The sequence below is a fragment of the Lissotriton helveticus genome, chromosome 7 (assembly GCF_964261635.1).
Source record: "Lissotriton helveticus chromosome 7, aLisHel1.1, whole genome shotgun sequence".
Lineage (NCBI taxonomy): Eukaryota > Metazoa > Chordata > Amphibia > Caudata > Salamandridae > Lissotriton > Lissotriton helveticus.
The window spans coordinates 1,774,555,422-1,774,576,389 of record NC_136068.1 but is presented as its reverse complement, the minus strand read 5'-3'; the positions used below and the strand labels follow the sequence as shown (position 1 = coordinate 1,774,576,389).

At 46.7% G+C, this 20,968-nt stretch overlaps 1 protein-coding gene across 1 annotated transcript in view; it reads right to left on the bottom strand.

Moving 5' to 3' along the window:
• Positions 1–20,968, bottom strand: part of LOC144769706 (uncharacterized) — a 335,260-nt gene that overhangs the window by 15,324 nt on the left and 298,968 nt on the right. The gene's annotated exons all lie outside the window — the stretch shown is intronic.

The window sequence follows — 20,968 nt, the reverse complement described above, 5'->3', positions numbered from 1 at the left end:
CCACACAACCACACACACACTACCACACACTCAACCACACACCACACACACGCACGCACAACCAGACACACACCCACAACCACACACCCACAAAACCACACACACACAACCACACACACACAACCACACACACACAACCACAACCATACACAACCACACACAAAACCACAAACACACAAAACCACACACACAAACACAACCATACACACAATAACACACACACAACCACACACACACAACCACACACACAACCACACACACACAACCTCACACACATTCACAGCCACACACACATGCACAGCCACACACCCACACAACCACACACACAACCAAACACACGCAACCACACACACAACCACAACCATATACACAACCACACACACACACACAACCGCACACACAACCACACACACAACCACACACACAACCACACCCAAACAACACACACAACCACACCCACAACCACTCAACCACGACCACACACACAACCACACACACAACCACACAGAACCACAACCACACACACAAACACAAACACACACACAACCACACATGACCACAACCACACACACACAGCCACACACACCCACACATACACAACCACACATACACAACCACACAATCAACCACTCAAACACAACCACACACACACATAACCACACAGAACCACAACTACACACTTAACCACACACGACCACAACCACACCCACAACCACATAAACACAACCACACACACAACTACACACACACACAACCACAACCACACACACACACCACAAACACACAACCACACTGACACACATAACCCCATCCACCACACACACAACCACACACACACAACCTCAATCACACACAAACACACACAACCACACACAACCAACCAACCACACACACAACCACCCACACACCCACAACCACACACACAACCATGCACACAACCATAACCATACATCACACACTCCCACACACAGATAACTACAAACTCAACCACACACACAACCAAAATCTCACAAACACACACAAACACACACAACCACAACCACACACAACCACACCAAACAATACAACCACATACACAACCACACCCACAACCACAATCACTCACAACCACAACCACACACACACCACACACACAACTACGCTAACACACAACCACAATCACACAACCACACACACACTACCACACACTCAACCACACACACCACACGCACAACCACCCACACACCCACAACCACACACCCACACACACACAACCACACACACAACCACAACCATACACAACCACACACAAAACCACAAACACACAAAACCACACACACAAACACAACCATACACACAATAACACACACACAACCACACACACACAACCACACACAACCACACACACACACAACCTCACACACATTCACAGCCACACACACATGCACAGCCACACACCCACACAACCACACACACAACCAAACACACGCAACCACACACACAACCACAACCATATACACAACTACACACACACACACACAACCGCACACACAACCACACGCACAACAACACACACAACCACACCCACAACCACTCAACCACGACCACACACACAACCACACAGAACCACAACCACACACACAACCACAAACACACACACAACCACACATGACCACAACCACACACACACAGCCACACACACACCCACACATACACAACCACACATACACAACCACACAATCAACCACTCAAACACAACCACACACACACATAACCACACACAACCACACAAACACACAACCACACAGAACCACAACTACACACCTAACCACACACGACCACAACCACACCCACAACCACACACACACAACCACGCACACAACCACACACACACACAACCACAACCACACACACACACCACAAACACACAACCACACTGACACAGATAACCCCATCCACCACACACACAACCACACACACACAACCTCAATCACACACAAACACACACAAGCACACACAACCAACCAACCACACACACAACCACCCACACACCCACAACCACACACACAACCACGCACACAACCATAACCATACATCACACACACCCACACACAGATAACTACAAACTCAACCACACACACAACCAAAATCTCACAAACACACACAAACACACACAACCACAACCACACACAACCACACCAAACAATACAACCACATACACAACCACACCCACAACCACAATCACTCACAACCACAACCACACACACCACACACACAACTACGCTAACACACAACCACAATCACACAACCACACACACACTACCACACACTCAACCACACACACCACACGCACAACCACACACACACAACCACACACAAACAACCGCACACACACAACCACACACACACACAACCACAACCATACACAACCACACACAAAACCACAAACACACAAAACCACACACACAAACACAACCACACACACACAATAACACACACACAACCACACACACACAACCTCACACACATTCACAGCCACACACACATGCAAAGCCACACACCCACACAACCACACACACAACCAAACACACACAACCACAACACACGCAACCACACACACAACCACAACCACATACACATACACAAACACACACACACACAACTGCACACACAACCACACACACAATAACACCCAGCCACACACACTACCACACCCACAACCACACCCACACTCAACCACACACAAACACGCAACCGCATGCAACCACACACAACCACAACCACACACACAACCATAACCACACACACAACCACACACACACGCAACCACACACACACACACACAACCACACACAACCACAACTACACACAACCACACCCACAACCACACATACAACCACACACAACCACACACAACCACAACCACACCCAACCACACAACCACACCCACACAACCACACCCAACCACACACACACCCAACCATATGCACACAACCACACACACACAACTACACACACAACCACAACCACACACAATCCCACACACACACAACCACACACACAACCACACCCAGCCACACACACAACCACACCCACAATCACACCCACAACCACACCCACACCCAACCACACACAAACACACAACCACATGCAACCACACACAACCACAACCACACACACAACCATAACCACACACACAACCACACACACACGCAACCACACACACACACACACACACATGCAACCACACACACACACACACAACCACACCCACAACCACACATGCAACCACACACAACCACAACCACACACACAACCATAACCACACACACAACCACACACGCAACAACACACACACACACACAACCACACACAACCACAACTACACACAACCACACCCACAACCACACATACAACCACACACAACCACAACCACACAACCACACCCACACAACCACACACAACCACACACCCACACCCAACCACACCAAACCATACACCCACAACCACACACACACAACTACACACACAACCACACACAACCACACACACAACCACAACCACACACACACAACCAACCACACACACACACACACACACCGCCCCCAGCCACTCACTGCCTATCAGCCTCCACTCAGCCAGGTAGAACGATCACGATCAGTTTCACTTTCACGCAATCAGTTTCACTTTTACTGCCGCGTTCACCGTGAAAGTGTTTGTGTTTCTAGTTTTATTAAGCATTCACTCTTGCTTCCTAGTGCTTGACAATCCAATCTCTACAATATTTAAGCAGCCTGCACGTCTTCTGTCAACCATACCACTCCATGCATTTTCTCTGATCCACATAGATATCAGTGGTACAGACAAAGGTAACCAGGTTTCTTATCCTTCCTTCAAGCAATAACCAGAATGCTAAACTGCATTCGTGCCCCACTTAGTTTAAAACAGCAAACAGTTCTTCTAATCGGTTTGTTTCACAGAGGTTGTTTCTTAGGAGAAGGGCTATGGCACTCGCATGGCACTATACGCTATTGTGTGCAAAAGAGTTGTTTAAAAAAATAAAGTTTTATGAAAAATTGACTCTTTTAAAAATTCTGATTCCACCAGAATCCGAGTCCTCCACAACACCCTACTTTTTTGGCTGTCAGCTGTGAAAAGGAGACCAATATTGCCCCCATTTTTATTCTGTACCCTCGGTTCAATACTGGGGTGCTTTTTTAACTTGCCTCTAGTTCATTGCAAATCTTACCGTTACTAATTCAAATTGTGTTAGTTTTGGTTTATTTGCAATGCAAACTTTATTTCAATAAGTTGCTGTAACAAGCAGCAAGTCCCCTATGGAAGCCCATTCATTTGCTAATTATTTTCCACATAAGTTTGCAAGCGCATAAAGTGGAGTTTTCAGGATTTTGAATAGTTTCTTGTTTGAAGATGTTACTCTCTCCTGTGCACCCCACTCCTGTACTAAGTGACCTGACACCCGCCTTTCAGAGGTTCTTGCATCCACCCAAGTCTGGCCTGGCACTGGTGCGTCCCATCCTGGCACACACCGGGTGATGATCTCTGCACCTCCTTCTAGACCCCAGCTCACTACTGTTTGCAGTCTGTCACTCACCCTTCACCTCCCTGGCACTCACCCTTCACATCTCAGGCCTGGCAGTCACTCCTTGCACCTGGCACTCACCCTTCTCCCTCTCTGGCACTCAGCATTGACTCTCTGTGACACTCAACTGTCACCTTCCTGACACTCATCCTCAACCCTCCTGGTACTCATACTTCCCCTCCCTGGCACATATCCTTCATCTCCCTGACACTCACCCATGTCCCTCCTGGCATTCACTACTCGCCCCCTTGGCACTCACCCTTCACCTCCAGTGTATTTGCCCTTCTTGCCCCTGGCCTGGCAGCTACCCTTCACCCCTTGCACTCACCCTTCCCCTCCCTGGCACTCACCCTTGACCCTCCTGACTATTACGTCTCACCTCCATGGCACTCAACCTTAATCTCCCTGGCACTCATGAAATGAAATGAAAATTGCACTTGTATAGCGCATAACTACCCGGAGGCCTCGCAGCGCTTGTGACTGATTGCTTAACGCGAGCTCAGGGTAGTTCAGCAGGTTTTGGCAAACAGGTGCGTTTTCAGAGCTTTCCTAAAGGACATATGATTGCTGTTTCCTCGAAGAGGGAAAGGGAGAGAATTCTAAAGTCTGGCCACCGTATGGGAGAAGGAGCGGCCGCCCCAGCGGGCTCTGTTAACTTTGATGGAGGTTGCCAGCTGGAGGGTACCAGAGCGAAGGGGGCGGGATGGGACATAAGGCGTGACTATGGAATGTAGAATTGCGGGGCCTATTCAATGAAAGGACTTGTGCAAGATGCACATGGCCTTGAATTGCACTCTTGCCGCCACTGGGAGCCAGTGGTGTTCCTTTAGGGCCTTCTTCGCTGACTGCCAGCGGGGCAGGTTGTAAAGTAGGCGGGCAGCGCTATTTTGTGTAACTTGAAGCTTCTGTGTAACGGAAGCCGGGGCTCCCATATAAAGAGCGTTCCCATAATCCAGGCGGGAGAGTATCAAGGCCTGGACCATGACCCTCCTCGCCTGGAATGGGAGCAGAGGGAGCACCCTTCATCCCCCTGACCTGGCACTCAACCTTCACCTCCGTGGCACTAGCCCTTCACCCCCCTGGCCTGGCAGCTACCCCTCACCCCTGGCACTCATACTTTCCCTTCTCGGCACTCACCCTTCCCCTCCCTGGCACTCACCTTTGACCCTCCTGACTCTTATGTCTCATCTCCCTGGCACTCACTCCTCACCTCTCTGGCACTCACCCTTCATCCCCATTACCTGACAGTCACCCTTTTCCCTCCTGGCATTCATTTCTCACCTCCCTGCCACTCACCCTTGACCCTCCTGGCACTAGCCCGGTTCCCCCAGGAACAAAAAATAACAAGCATTGGGATAGCCAATAGGTCTCGCCTTTGGGGTCTTATAAGTGTTTAGCCACGAACAGTTGATCTTGTTGCACCAAGGATATTGTGCTGCATAACTAAATACTTAGAAGGTCCCAAAAGCAAGACCTATTGGCTATGCCAGTGCTTGTTTCTTATGGGAGTGGAGTAGAATGTGGACATTAACTGTGCGGACTTCACTGTCCTTACCTGACTTAATATTAAGGGGACACTTGGTCGTGAATATTCCTACTATAATTACATTGTAGCACTACATGATGATTTTCACCATTGTTGAAGTTTCTCACCCACTTGGTGTATTCACAATTTTCTGACAATAATTTTCTGACACTTTGTCACGAAATACATCACATAGACGCTACTGGATTTCCAAGTAGCGCTGATATTCAAGCAAGGGGCTTAAATATTTCATCCTTATTTGAAGAAGAGACCAGGATGGGCACGCTTATAGAATCTAGCATTCCAATATCGCTGTGGATTCGGAGACACTATACACAGGTTGTCAACATAAGATACACACCCTAATTTACAGTTGGAGCAGAAAGTTATAATATAGTTACCAATTTCATCATCATCATCAGAAAAACTTTATTTCGGCCATACAGGCCATAAAAGCACAAATAAAATACACAACATTGCATTCTATATAAACACAGCTAAAATAGGCTAAAATAGGCTACATTACATTTAGTTCATTATTATAACCATTGCACTGGGAGGGACAACATCTAGCATACTAGAGGTATAATTTACTATCATATTTCATTGCCATCTTACATGTCCCACTAGCTCGCCCCACAGCCTCAATTATTATTTAAGTGAAGAAATTATAAAGTGCTTGTGCATTATACAGGCAATCTAATGACTTTTACATTATCTGGGGAATTAGTTTCAATGAAAGACCTGTGCGCAAGAAAAGGGTTGCCATTTCGGTGAACCCATACAGCTCTATTCTGAAAAGACATCCTATAGTAAGAGTATTTCAAGAGTTGAGCACCAAAGCCATTACAGTAGCATAACCATTGCAGTGGAAGAGGCTCCAACTGCCACATTAAAAATATAAACATATAATCATGATACATTGTCATCTTCATTGTCCCACTAACTTACCCCACAACCCCAAGCTGTTATTTGAGTGCGGGAATCATTTTATTTTATTTTATTTTTTATTTTGAAAGTTTTATATAGCGCGAACAAGATCTTCGCAGATATCAGAGCGCTTTACAGAGGAGGGGAGCATGTATACGCAGATACATCAATCATGTTAACAGTACATTGAAGTGATATCATAAAGCAGTCAAGTAAGTCAATTTCAAAGTCAAAAATAAAAGTACAAGGGTTCGAACAAGTAGTACAGATGAGTATCGAGTCTTTGTAGTTTTTCCTCAGTAGTCGTTCAAGTGTATTTAGCCATGAGGATCGCTTTCACTTCTCTCTTGAAGAGTATGGTAGAGGTGATAAGCCTTGTTTCAGGGGGGAGCGAGTTCCAAATCCTGGGAGCCATTCCTGAGAAAGAGCGTTTAAAGGTTTTTTCCTTGCGGAATCTTTTAGGCTTTAGCAAAAGGTTGTTTGTGCCTCTAGTGTTTCTGGAGCCTCCAGAAATCGTCAGCTTCTGAGCGAGGTATCTAGGTGAGCTCAGGTGGACAGCCTTGTGGGTCAAACAAGCTATTTTCAGGTGTATTCTGGCTTCAAACGGCAGCCAGTTCAATGATTTGAAGTCAGGGGAAATGTGTGAGTGTTTTTTTGATCCAGTGATAAGTCTCGCTGCGGCGTTTAGAGAGGCTCTTATGGGTGCCGTAGTAGCTAGGGGGAGACCGCAGAGGGCGGTGCTGCCGTATTCTATTCGAGGTATGACTAGTGATTGTACCGCCGTGTGGAAGTCTTTGGCTGGAAGGAAAGGTTTAAGTTTCCTAAGGGTGTTGATTTGGTAGTTTGCTCCCTTAGTTGCTTTGTTGATGTGTTCCTGCATGCTGAGATTGGTGTCAAGTGTTATGCCCAAAGATTTCGCTGAATCCACGATGGTGGGTTGGACATTGAGCGCCGTTAGGTCTTTAAGCCACATTTGTGCAGTAGTGATCTTCGCTGGAGGTGAGATCAGAAGGAACTCTGTTTTTAGGGCATTGAGTTTGAGATGATTAGCGGCCAACCAAGATTGGGTGCTTCTGATCGTTGAGTTCAAGAGCGTGATGTCTTTGGGTGATTGTAGTTTGAGATAAAGTTGGGTGTCATCAGCATACATGTGGAAGTGTACATTGGATTCTTGCAGCAAGGTGGTGAGAGGTTCCATAACTAGGTTGAACAAAGTTGGGGATAGGGAGGATCCTTGTGGTACGCCTAGCGATACGGGTCTTGGTGCGGACATCAGGTTGTTGCTCTTGAATTTCTGCGACCTGTTTTGCAAAAAGGAAGTGAACCATTTGAGCACAGTTCCAGATAGGCCCATTCTTGTGTTTAATAGTTCGAGTAAGCTCTCATGTTTGACGGTGTCAAATGCGGAGGAGAGATCAAGGAGGATGAGGAGGCAGGTATCGTTATGATCTAGGATTTGGAGGGCGTCGTCGATTATGTGAATCATGGCAGTTTCCGTACAGTGATTAGCTCGGAAGCCTGATTGATGAGAGTTGAGGAGATCAAATTGAGTAATGTGTTTAGTCAATTGTATTTGTGCGCATTTTTCCAGCAGTTTGGCCAGAGTCGGAATGTTGGTAATGGGACGGTAGTTGTTTAGGTCAGAGGGGTCGGCTGTAGGTTTCTTTAACAGGGGTGTTACTTGTCCAACTTTGAGGGAGTCGGGAATGATCCCTTGTTGAAGTGAGCTGTTGATAATTTTGGTCCAGAGTGGAAGGAGCGACGGGGTAAGGACTTTGACAGCGTTAGCAGGAAGGGGGTCCGTGAGGTGATTGGATGGTTTCAGAGTGCTGAGCAGTTTGCCAATTTCTTCTTCCGTGTAGGTGACAAAGGTTGACCAGGTTGCATTGTTTTTTGCTTTAGTGGGTGTTATGCGGTGGGGTTTGGGATAGCTGCTTGCGTCCATGAGGAGATCATTCTTTATGTTGTCAGTTTTTTGGTTAAAGAAAGAGGCGAAGTCTTCGCAGGAGGGAGCATCGCATATAGTGTTGAGAGGTTGGGGTTGTTCTTTGGTTTGTGTTCGGATAAGCTCAAACAGCTTTCTCGGACGATTTTTGGCTTGGTCGAGCTGACGGCTGAAGAAGACTGATTTTGATCGTTTTATTTTCCTGAAGTAGGCATTTCTCTTTTTCTTCAGGTTTTTTAAGTTCAGTGCAGAGGGAGCTGATCTCCAGGAACGCTCTGCCATTCGCATGGCGCGTCTATCGTCATTGAGACTCCCGTCGTACCAGGGATTGGAGATTTTTGTGGTGGCTTTTTTTAGCTGCAAGGGTGCGACTTCATTAATTATTGCGGTCATATTGTTAAGATAGTGATCAGTCAAGGATTGGACGTCCTTAACGCCAGCCGGAGGAAGTAGTAGGTTGCAGCTGTTGGGGGTCAGAGAGTTTGAGTTTAGCTTTTTCATGTCTCTTTTCCAGACTTTGGGCCTGGCGGATTGAATAGGGTTAAATTTAACTTTTTCATTGATGAAGAACGTGATAATATGATGGTCCGACCAGTCACAGGGTTGGATAGATTCGAGTTGGATAGAGGCCTCTTTGGAGATGATAAGGTCGAGGGTAGAGCCTTTCTTGTGTGTTGGGCTGTTGCAAATTTGTGTAAGGTCAAGGGCGTTAAGGAAATTCTTCAGACCTTTTACCACCGCATCATTATGATCGTTCCAGTGGAGGTTGAAGTCCCCAAGGTATATTTGCGTGAGTTGCCGCCCTGAGTTGGTTGAGATCATGTCCATGATTTGTTGGGAGAAGGTGAGGTTGTCACCGGGTGGGTGGTAGACGCCGTGAAGAGTGCAGATCGGTTTGCCCTCACTGATAATATCTAGGCTGATGTATTCACAGGACGTTGGGGAGGGTAGGGGAGGGGAAGGTACTTTCAGGACAGAGAGGTTGCTCCTGTATATACATGCGATTCCGCCACCTTTTTTATTGCCAGACCTGTCAAGTCTAGTGATGTGGTAGTTGGGGGGAACCAGAATGTCCATTATAGGTGTAGAAGATTCTGTTAGCCATGTTTCAGTCAGGATCATTAAGTCAAGATCCAATTTTAGGATGAGATCAGCGATAGCGGCGGAGTGTCTAGCGGCTGATCTGCAGTTTAGGAGAGTGCATTTGAGACGGGGTGTGTCGAGGGTGGAAGGGTGTTCTAGAGCGAGGGGGACTTTACTCAGGTTACTGTGTATAGCGACTCTGTTGTTCAGTGTGGGGGGTCTAAGGGGATTTGGAGTGAATCGTAGGTATGGCAGTGAGAGTGTCGGGTGTGTTGCTAAGGGGAGCTGAGTCATAGGAGCGGAGGAGGATGATTGTGTCTAGGTCCGAGAGAGGGTTGCAGGAGCGATGGGGGCGGTTTTCACGATTGAGAACAGGGATTGAGGTCCAGTGCGGTGGGGGTCGAGTGCGAGAGTTCGCCGCCCGGGTGGGGGACCAGTTGGGAGGGGAGGTGATGGTGGAGGCGCGTGAGTGATGTCTGGGGTGTGTGCTGAGCCGTTGTTTGATGATGTGGATGTCTTGTTTGATCTGGTGGAGGGTGTTGGGTGAGGGGTGACTGGAGTGTGATAGACAGAGTAGTTGTTGTTTGATGATGTACATGTCTTCTTTGAGTTGGAGGAGTGAGGCCGTAATGTGGTCCGCAGTGGGACATGTGTTGGAGGTGGGGATGGGAGGGTCAGGCGTGGATGACATAGGGGAGAGGTTGTTGGTGCGGGGGAGAGTATTGGTGGTGGGCGTAGAGTGCAGGGTGGAGGATGGGCGTTTATTTGTGGTGGCGGGGGTGGATGTCGGGTAATGGGGGGTGAGCCTGGGGGGGAAGTGGGATTGTAGATGGGGTCGAGTTGAGTTGATGGAGGTGGCGTGTTCTGTGTGATTAGTTAGTGGGAGGAAGTGGGGGCTGAGAATGGGTGGGGGTAAAGGGTGGGGTTTGCCTTTGTGTGTGTCGGTCTGCTGTTGATCTAGAATAGGCCGGTTGCGGGAGGGAGCTGTGGCATCAGGGGTGTGAGGGACGGGGGTGATAGGAACGGGGATGAGGGCTGGTGTGTAGGTGGAAGGGGTGGGGTGGTTGTTGTAAGAGGGAGAGAGATCTATGTCTGTGCTTGAGGGATGTGGGGTAGCTACGGTAGGTGGGAGAATGACTAAGGTGCCGGGAGTAAAGGGGTGGTGCATGTCTTTTTGGGTGGGGGCTGTGGTATCAGGGGCGGTGAAGGGGATGAGGGCTGGTGTGTGGGGGGAAGGGGTGAGGTGGATGGTGCAAGAGGGTAAGTAATCTATGTCTGTGCTCGACGGGAGGAAGGTAGATACGGTAGATGGGTGAGTGACTGGGGTGTCGGGAGTGAGGGATAGGTGCATGTTGTTTTGGGGTTGGGCTGGGTTAGGATGAATGTGGATTGAGGCTGTGGTGTCAGGGGTGACGGGAATGGGTGTGGTATGGGAGGGTGACAAGGTGAGGTTGTAGGGGGGGAGAGGGTAGATGGGTGAGTGACTGGGGTGTCGGGAGTAACGGAGAGGTGCATGTTGTTTTGGCGTTGGGCTGGGTTAGAGTGAATGTGGTTTGAGGCTGTGGTGTCAGGGGTGACGGGAATGAGTGTGGTATGGGAGGGTGACAATGTGAGGTTGTAGGGGGGGAGAGGGTGCCGCTGGAATGTGTGGGTGAGGGATCTATGTTTGTAAATGTGGAGTGCGAGGTAGCTACATTAGGTGGGTGAACGTCTAAGGTGCCGGGGGTGGAGAGAAGGTGCGTGTCGATTTGTGGTTGAGCTAGGTTAGAAGGGTTGTGGTTGGGGGCTGTGAATTCAGGGGTGATAGGCCTGCGGGTGCTATGAGTGGGGGTCCGTTGACTGGCCAGGTGCTGTTTGAACGTGGGGAACAGGTTGTCTAGTAGTTCCAGGTTCTTGTCTGTGGATTGAATTAGGATAACCCCGTTATTGTATATAGTTATGGTTGTTCTGCCCGGGAAGAGTTGTGATGGAGTGATGAAGAGTTTTAGGCCATGCGCGAAATTCCTGGAGGTGGAGACGGTGAGTAAGGTGCGGAACGTGTTTCTCCATTGGGCTCTGCGTGTGGTGTGGAAGATAATATCAATGTTCAGTGAACCATTGACTGGTGAGAAGTAGGTGTCTGCACAAGGAGTTTCAGGGTGGGACCTCAGGAAGCTGTGTTTAAAACGTTTAGCGGCTTTTTTAGTGAGTGAGGGTGGGTAGTTGATTTTGTATGTGTGGTTGCCGACAGGTTCCATGACGGGAGGACAATCTAGGTAGGTGTAGGAGGGAGGGTGTAGGAGGGAGGGTGCACTGTCCTAAACAGTTGCAAGGGCCTAAAGTGATACTGGTGCATGCACAGTAATGCTATGCGCAGAGTACCTTGAGGTAGTAGTAGTCAGTGCAACATCGTGAGGTAGCTTATAACGAAGAACCAACAAATAAATGAATGAGGTAGCGAACAAAAAATGGTGAGTGATAGGGATGAAGGTGAGATAGGTGTGGCTTACCGCATATACAATATACAAATGGGGCAAGCTACTATTGAATTACTGAATCCGAGGGGCATAATAGTAATACATGTGTGCAAAAGCAAATGTCAACCGTAGCTTACATAGAATGAATGAATAGGACACTAGTGAGTGGCCAATTATCCAAAATGTGGGGTAGCAGTCGGTGTCGTCCGGGAGTAAACAGCGAGTAGCTGCAGCTCACCGTGAAGTAAAGGAAATATGAGGTAGCAATCAGTTAAATGGACCCCATCGTGATGCTATTGAGTGTCCAGAAGTACCCAAAATGTAAGGGTGGCGTCAATGTAATCCAGTAGTATAAAGTGACTGGGTGTAGATTACAAATTAATGAGGTATATGATGTAGCATTCAGTGCATAATAGGGATAAAAGTGAGATGGGATCGGCTTACAAAAATGCTTACAAAACAACAGCTTACAAAATGTACACTATGCAAATAGGGATAGAGTACTAAATACCTGCTGGACTAAATGCTAACGATATACTAGTACCATTATAGGTGCAAACTTAGGTTACAATAGAGACTAAGATTCTAGTGTTTAACCGGTAAAACATGAGAGCAGGTTATATACAGTGTGTAAACTACCATTAAATATATAATACTGCAATAAAAGGCAGACAGTAAAACATGAGAGCAGGTTACGTAAGAAGTGCAAAAACCATTAAATATATAATACTGCAATAAAAGGCAGACAGTTAGTCACATGAAGAATTAGATGCAGTGCTATGCAAGACTGTGATGGGTGGGATTGGTATAAATGGCCAGTTCTTAGGTTAATGTTCAACTGGTGGGAATGACTAGTCCAAGATGGCCGCCAAAGCGGCCGCCAAGTAGGGGGGTTGAGTCGTTAGTCCTCTTTTGGTTGTTGCTGTTTTCAAGGCAGGGAAAGCAGTTTCACATTCTATTCCAGTTGGCTCGGACCTTGCATTCCAGGGGAGTGTTATCTACAATCTGGTTATCTTAGTGATCTCAGGATGCGCTGCTGAGGGGCCTCGTGGACTCAGGCGGTGCGAGGGGGCAATTAATTGCAGTGTATGGCTCCGGCCATTTTGAGCAAAGATGTCTTGCACAAAAACAGTAACGAAAAAAACGAAAAACGAAAGGGGCAAAGTAAATACCTTTTTCATCAGACGAATGGGGCAGAGTAGGCACCTTTTCCAAACATTCGCCTGTCGAGTTAGCCACCTTTTCCCGCTTACGCCTGTTGAGTTAGGCAGCAAAGAGTAGTTGTAATGCTGACGACAGTTTACCGCATCAGCCGATCAGCCGCTGCAGCCGCCACCTATTCTGCTGTGGTGCCGGCGGTTCTGTTCCTATGATGTTCTATTTCCCGCTGGTCTCAGAACGACCCCCGCAGGTAGTACAGGGCTCGCAGCTTCGAGACACCACAGACCGGTGCAGTCCCTGGGGTCCTCCCGCTGCTCAGTCCCCTCAGGACCGCTCCGGTGTTGCTGCAGATGCCCTCAGGAGCCCTCCCGCGGGCAATGAAGTACTCCCTGTGCGTGCGACTGGCGGCTCCTCTCTGCAAATCCCCGCCAGTCGCGGCCGCCGGCGCACAACTCGCGCCTTTGCCTTGAAGCCGTCGGGGGGCGGAGGACCTCACTCACCTCCCCAGAGCCGCTGCGAGACCTCTTCTGTGGTGTGCAGGAAGCACGGAGCGGCAGCCGGGGGACCAACTCGCGCCTCTGCCATGGAGCCATCGGGGGGGCGGGGGGCCTCACTCACCTCCCCAGAGCCGCTGCGAGACCTCTTCTGTGGTGCGCAGGTATCACGGAGCACTCAGCAGGCTCCCGGAGTCCCAGCCACCCAATCCCAATGACGCGACGGGGGGAAAGTCCAGAGTCCCAGCGTCGCAGTGTGTCCGCAGGTCGGTGCTCCCCAGGCTCCAGGCTCCGCCGTCGATCAGGTCAGCAATCCAGTTACTCTTAATATCCTGTTACTTGTATTGTTTATCCAGTTACTTTTCTTTCCGCTTCTGATGAGTCTGATGGGTGCTAATCGGGATAAAGCCCGAGGCGGGGTCCCAAGCACTGGGAGCTCTTCACAGGAGCTCCTACCAGACGGCCATCTTGCGGCTTCATAAAGTGCATGTGTGATATACAGGCAGTTAAGAGGCTATTGCATTATTTGAGGAATTAGATTCAATAACGTGCCTGCACGTGAACAAAGTGTGTCCATTTCATTAAATCCAGAAAACTCTATTCTGAGCAAAAAACATCAAAAATAATTTAATAAGGTGCTTTGTGTGCTACATCAGAAACAACTACTCTTTGCATTGTCCCACAGCCATGCTCTTGAAAGTGCATGTACAGATCCTACACTGGACAAGGCCAATAAAATACTTCTCAGCAATTGTGTTGCAGTCAGAATAGCCCTCATCTAGCATTAACAGACAGTCATACAAAGAAGAATGAGCAGTTACTTATAAAAGCATTATAGTAAAAAACAAAATCTTTAACAGGGTCCTATGATGACTTCTTTTAATTAAAAAAAATATTGGAAATAAAACAGTAGGCAGGGCCCATTGTGGGAGATATAGCACAATGCGTTGTCCAGAGTTAGGGTGTTATGTTTCATATAGGTACCCTAATATAGACCCAGGGAACAGCATACCCTTCCACCTACATCACCTCCCCTACATTAAACAGTAAAGAGCCTTTTAAGGATTGAATGCCTTTTATGAACTGAACCTTTTACCTAGTTCTAGGCCTGGGTTGAGAAGGAGGGTTTCCCCGAACAATAGTGTTCTATGACTTCATCTTTAGATTGACACAGTATGAATGAATATTCGTAAGGCTACTTGGAAACCAGGCTGGGGCACTACACCATCTTCCTAATATCTATGCACAAGGTTCATCACTTAAGTCATCCTCATACCCAACAATGGCTAACACAAGAACAAGGGACAAAGGGACTCTATATACTTTTCTGTATAAATATAGCATCTCTTGCTAGAAGTAGTTAGAGGGAACTGAGACTTCCAGGCCGACACACTGACCAGAGACGCTGAGGCTCCTTCATGCAGTAGCTTCAGCTGACAGCGGTCTAACACATCCCTTGAGGGGTGTCCAACTCGAGACCAAGAAGGGCTCCGACATACTCACACTTCAGGTAATGGGGTTCAACTAAATCCTAGAGGGACTCTTGGCTTTATACCTACTCACATGCTAGGTACACTTAGGTACATCTACATAGGCATCGTAGGAGTACGCACATTGTCATAAATGTATTTTATATCCATGTATGTGTTCATGACTATTGCAAAATGGTAGAACTGTACTATCCTTTTATATTCATAGTGCTGCTAATCATATATCTCTGCTACTGTCTAATGGTTGTTGCAGCTCATATATTTTACACAAGAATGACAACTGTTCAATAACCTTTAATGAAATGCTCAGACTGTTTATTCTGTGTCTCTCTGAGATAAACTAAATGAGCACGAGTGACTGAGCGAAAAGTAGTATATTGTTTCCACAATCTTGAGAGATCAGGGTTGTCATGTTCTAAGGTTGCCAGAAACTAATCTCTCCCAGATAAGAGGAGACATTAGTGGCACTGTGAGCTAGCTTATATGCAAACAGGCTAATATTTCTCGTGGGGGTGTACGGAACCAGTCTGCCACCAATCTCACAGTTTATGGTATCCAAACGCGCAGGTCCTGCATGGGTACTATAGGAACTACACGACATGGGGGTCACTTATTTCACAGTAGAATCTGAGTAGTTCAGTTGTGCTAATTCACAGAGACCCCTATTCACAAACACTAGAGATGTCTGGAGTGGGTGCCACAGCTGAGTAGATGAGATATCCTATTTATTGGCTGCTGGTTAATCAAGCTTGAAGGACATATTTTTCCTAAATTGTGCATAACACATTATCCTAGTTCCCATGAACAAACTTCTTGGTTTTAAAATGACTGAGACAGCGGCTGAAAAAAACCAGTTGTAGATTTGCACCTCTCAGGAGAAGAAGAGGTGGATGGAATTCTCATTAAACCTAAATTCAGATCTACTATCACCCTGAAACTACTAGAACATGGTTTATGAGGAAGGGGTGGCTTAGTAGCCTTTGTGACTGAGGCACACAAATCAAACAAAACAGAAGTATTCTATTTGTGGGTTACATTCCCAGAAGCAGATGCTAGAACACACACATTTCAATCTTACAAAGAAGGAGATGCACCAGCAGAATATGGTCCTTGCGAAGACATAAAAGTTCTACTCACGGACCAGGAACATTTTTACTGGTTTAAAGGCACCCTCCCCCACTTGAGAAACAGAGTAATATTAGGCCAGCTCGGAGGAGACGGGGCAACATGGTCAATTTGGCGGCCTACACACCACATCCTGACATTGATACAATGCCACACGAAAACTTAATCAACACAAAGATTTAATTAGAATCTACAGAAACTTGGCGCAATATGTCATGAGGACTTTCATAATCCAACCAACAACAGTTGCAACAAATATAACTCAATTGCAGGGTACAGCAAATAACTCCACAAACATTACACGCAGTAATGGACAAAATGCCCACAAAACGTGAACAAATACCATTCTGGGTAGCTCAGAAAATAACTCAGCTTGAGGTTGTTTTCCCAAACACTACCACATTTGAAAAACACAGAATGTTAACAATCTGCTTTCCTATGGGGATAACACCACAGTTAGAGGATTGTACCACTTGGGGTACAGTCTTTGCTGCCACATCTACTAGAACACATGGTATTCCTTCTTTAGCAGTGATACTCGATGTATGGAGTAGAAGCTGCTCTGAAATTAAGGATGAAGTTATTAAATAAATACGACCAGGTACCTGCCATAATACTAGCTAACATTAAAGGGGAAGCAACATCAGTGACAATCCGCCAGCGCCTAAGGGAGTTCGATCCATTGGATCAACAACACAAACTAGCCAAAATAATCGAACTGCATATGCAGAATTAGGCATGGACAGTTTGGGTGGGAAAGCTTTAAAACCACAACTGATGGGCAGTCCAGAAAAGGACACTTTGAAGCAGATACCTTCCTCTTCTTCTAAAAAGAAGTGGGAAAAAAACGATTAAAATTTACAGAAAAAATATCTCAATCCCGAGGTAGATCTCCTCCACAGGAGCACTGTGAAAACAGGTATAATCTCAGGATTAGGGATCATATTAGGAAAAATGACAGGTATCAGGATACTGCTACATGTTCCTTTTGTTCCTTTCAGGTCTTGACAAAAACATCCGAGAGAGAAGGACGGTCAGAACACAAAGAAGAGCGTATAAAGTCCAGAGACAAGAAGCACGCTCAAGACTATACTTCCAAAAAAAAGAGCAGCCAAAATCAAAACCTCAATTTAAGAAAAAGAAAGTTGCAGGTCTGAAGTACAGACATGCCCAGAATATTGAGGAGTTCAAGAGAAACAGGGGAACCCTACTCACTAAGGAACCAAGGTAATAGTTATATAGGAAAAACAGTGTTCCTGTGGAATGATATACTATGAGGTTATGATACTATAGAATACTGAGGAGGCAGCTTCTGAGTTGGGAATGGGCTCTGACGATGCTAGACAGTGTGGCAGAATTAGCATAGCTCACAAGAACCTGAAGGAATTTCTAGTGACAGCGGACTTGAATGATTACATTACGGTGAAAACACCAGACACAAGAGTGAGCGTCCCACCTAAATTACACGAGATAACACTCCAAATAGATGAGGACAAGACCAGGAAAGTTAAAGGTCTCTTTTGGGAAAATCTGTCATCTGGGTATGACTAATTATTAGCAGAACAAGATTGTCCGCCAGTATTCGTTATGTAGTACCTAGGGGGGAAAACATAATTTTTCCAGCATTTTCCGAACTTGTTCCCATACATCTTACACATGTATATGTATGGGAGTGGGCAGTAGCCCTAGTTCCAGCATTGTATAAAAATTCATACAGGGTGGATTGAGGAGTCAACCCACCACGTATTACCGTTAAAAGTTTCACCAAATGCTCAGAGGTGGTAATACCCCATATAAAGCAAGAAGCTAAAAAACAGGTCAGGGAGACCTTAGATCAACTTAGATACCAAGGGATGATCGAAAATTGCACCTCACCAATGAAAAATTCTTTGTTTCCAGAATCAAAACCAGATAATTCTCATTGTCTAGTTTTAGACTACAGACACTTAAACACTTGCACAAAGACATTCGCTGTCCAAGATGCACACAGTGCTGAATTAATGAATAACATTGAGTGGAAAAAATACTAAACTACACTTGATATCTCAAATGGATTTTTCTGCCAAAGTATAGTGCCTGAAAGCAGGTATCCTCTCCCTCACCAACGACCCTGCCACCGCCAGAACCAACCTACACGAAGGGATGAAAGAAGTAGCCGAATGGATGAAGAACAGCCGCCTGAAACTGAACTCAGACAAGACGGAAGTCCTCATCCTTGGCACATCTCCCTCCGCCTGGGACGACTCCTGGTGGCCCCTGGCCCTAGGCAGCGCACCCAAACTAACGGACCATGCCCGCAACCTGGGCTTCATCCTGGACTCCTCCCTCTCGATGACCAGACAGGTCAACACTGTCTCATCATCGTGTTTCAACATCCTAAGCATGCTCCGAAAGATCTTCCGATGGATCCCCACCGAAACCGGGAAGGCGGTCACCCAAGCACTCATCACCAGCCGATTGGACTACGGAAACACCCTCTACACCGGAACCACAGCCAAACTGCAGAAAGGACTCCAACGCATCCAGAACGCCTCCGCACGACTCATCCTGGAATCCCCCGACACAGCCACATCTCCGGACACCTGAGAGACCTGCACTGGCTCCCCGTCAACAAGAGAATCACGTTCCGTCTCCTCACCCATGCACACAAGGCCCTCCACGACCTGGGCCCCAGGTACCTCAACAACCGCCTGACCTTCTACACTCCCACCCGCCAACTGCGATCGACAAGCCACGCCCTCGCCGCGGTCCCACGCATCCAAAGAGCCACCATGGGAGGAAGATCCTTCTCCTACCTGGCAGCCAAGATTTGGAACTCCCTCCCCATCTACCTCCGTCGTACCCAAGACCACCTCTCCTTCAGGAAGCAACTCAAGACCTGACTGTTCGAGCAGTAGCGGACCCCCCTCCCCCAGCGCCTTGAGACCCTCCGGGTGAGTAGCGCGCTATACAAATTTCGTGATTGATTGATTGATTGATTGATATCTGACTGTATTCTAAGCATTGTGGTCCCAGCAGCTATTTTGCCATCTCCCCAAAGGTATAAGAACAGCCTGGGGGTATTCTCAATATGAGTAACTGAGTTACTCCAACATTTTGATCAGTTAGCATTGTCCTATGTGAATGATATTTATCTGACGGACAATGACTTGAAAAGGCACTTAACCAGGGTGAGCAACATTATCATCGTATTTGCCTCTGAGGGCTAAAAATTTAACTTTAAAAATTAAAAAAAAGCCCACCTCGGTGTCCTATTTCTGGGATACGAGCTTTCAAGTGAAGGATAAAACTGACAGCTAACTTTTTATAAAAGTGTGTGCTGCTCCAACCTCCAAAAACAATAAAAAACTTACAATCAATACTGGAATTCCTAAATTTTGGCAGAACATACATTTTGGATTAAGCAGAAAGAGTAAAACCTTTCTAAAAAATTTAATAAAACCTGACTTTTCAGTCAAACATTGGACACAGGAACATTCTAATATCCTACGTTCATTACAAGAAGAGATGATTGCTTCCAAACACTTCCAAACACACGTAAATGTACGCCACTTGGTAATCCGTGTAATAGCAGGTCGATGCTGGTACACTTACTAAACCTTCAATGAAGGCGAAACAGTACCAATCGCAAACACTTGAATGATTAGATCACGGTGGAAACAACAGACACAAGAGTGAGCGTCCCACCTAACTTACATGAGATAACACTCCAAATAAAGGAGGACAAGACCAGGAAAGTTAAAGGTCTCTTTTGGGAAAATCTGTCATCTGGGTATGACTACCTATTAGCAGAACAAGATTGTCCGCCAGTATTCGTTATGTAGTACCTAGGGGGGGGGAAACATAATTTTTCCAGCATTTTCCGAACTTGTTCCCGTACATCTTACACATGCATATGTATGGGAGTGGGCAGTAGCCCTAGTTCCAGCATTGTATAAAAATCATACAGGGGGGATTGAGGAGTCAACCCACCACGTATTTTCATTAAAAGTTTCACCAAATGCTCAGAGGTGGTAATACCCCACATAAAGCAAGAAGCTAAAAAACAGGTCAGGGAGACCTTAGATCAACTTAGATACCAAGGGATGATCGAAAATTGCACCTCACCAATGAAAAATTCTTTGTTTCCAGAATCGAAACCAGATAATTCTCATTGTCTAGTTTTAGACTACAGACA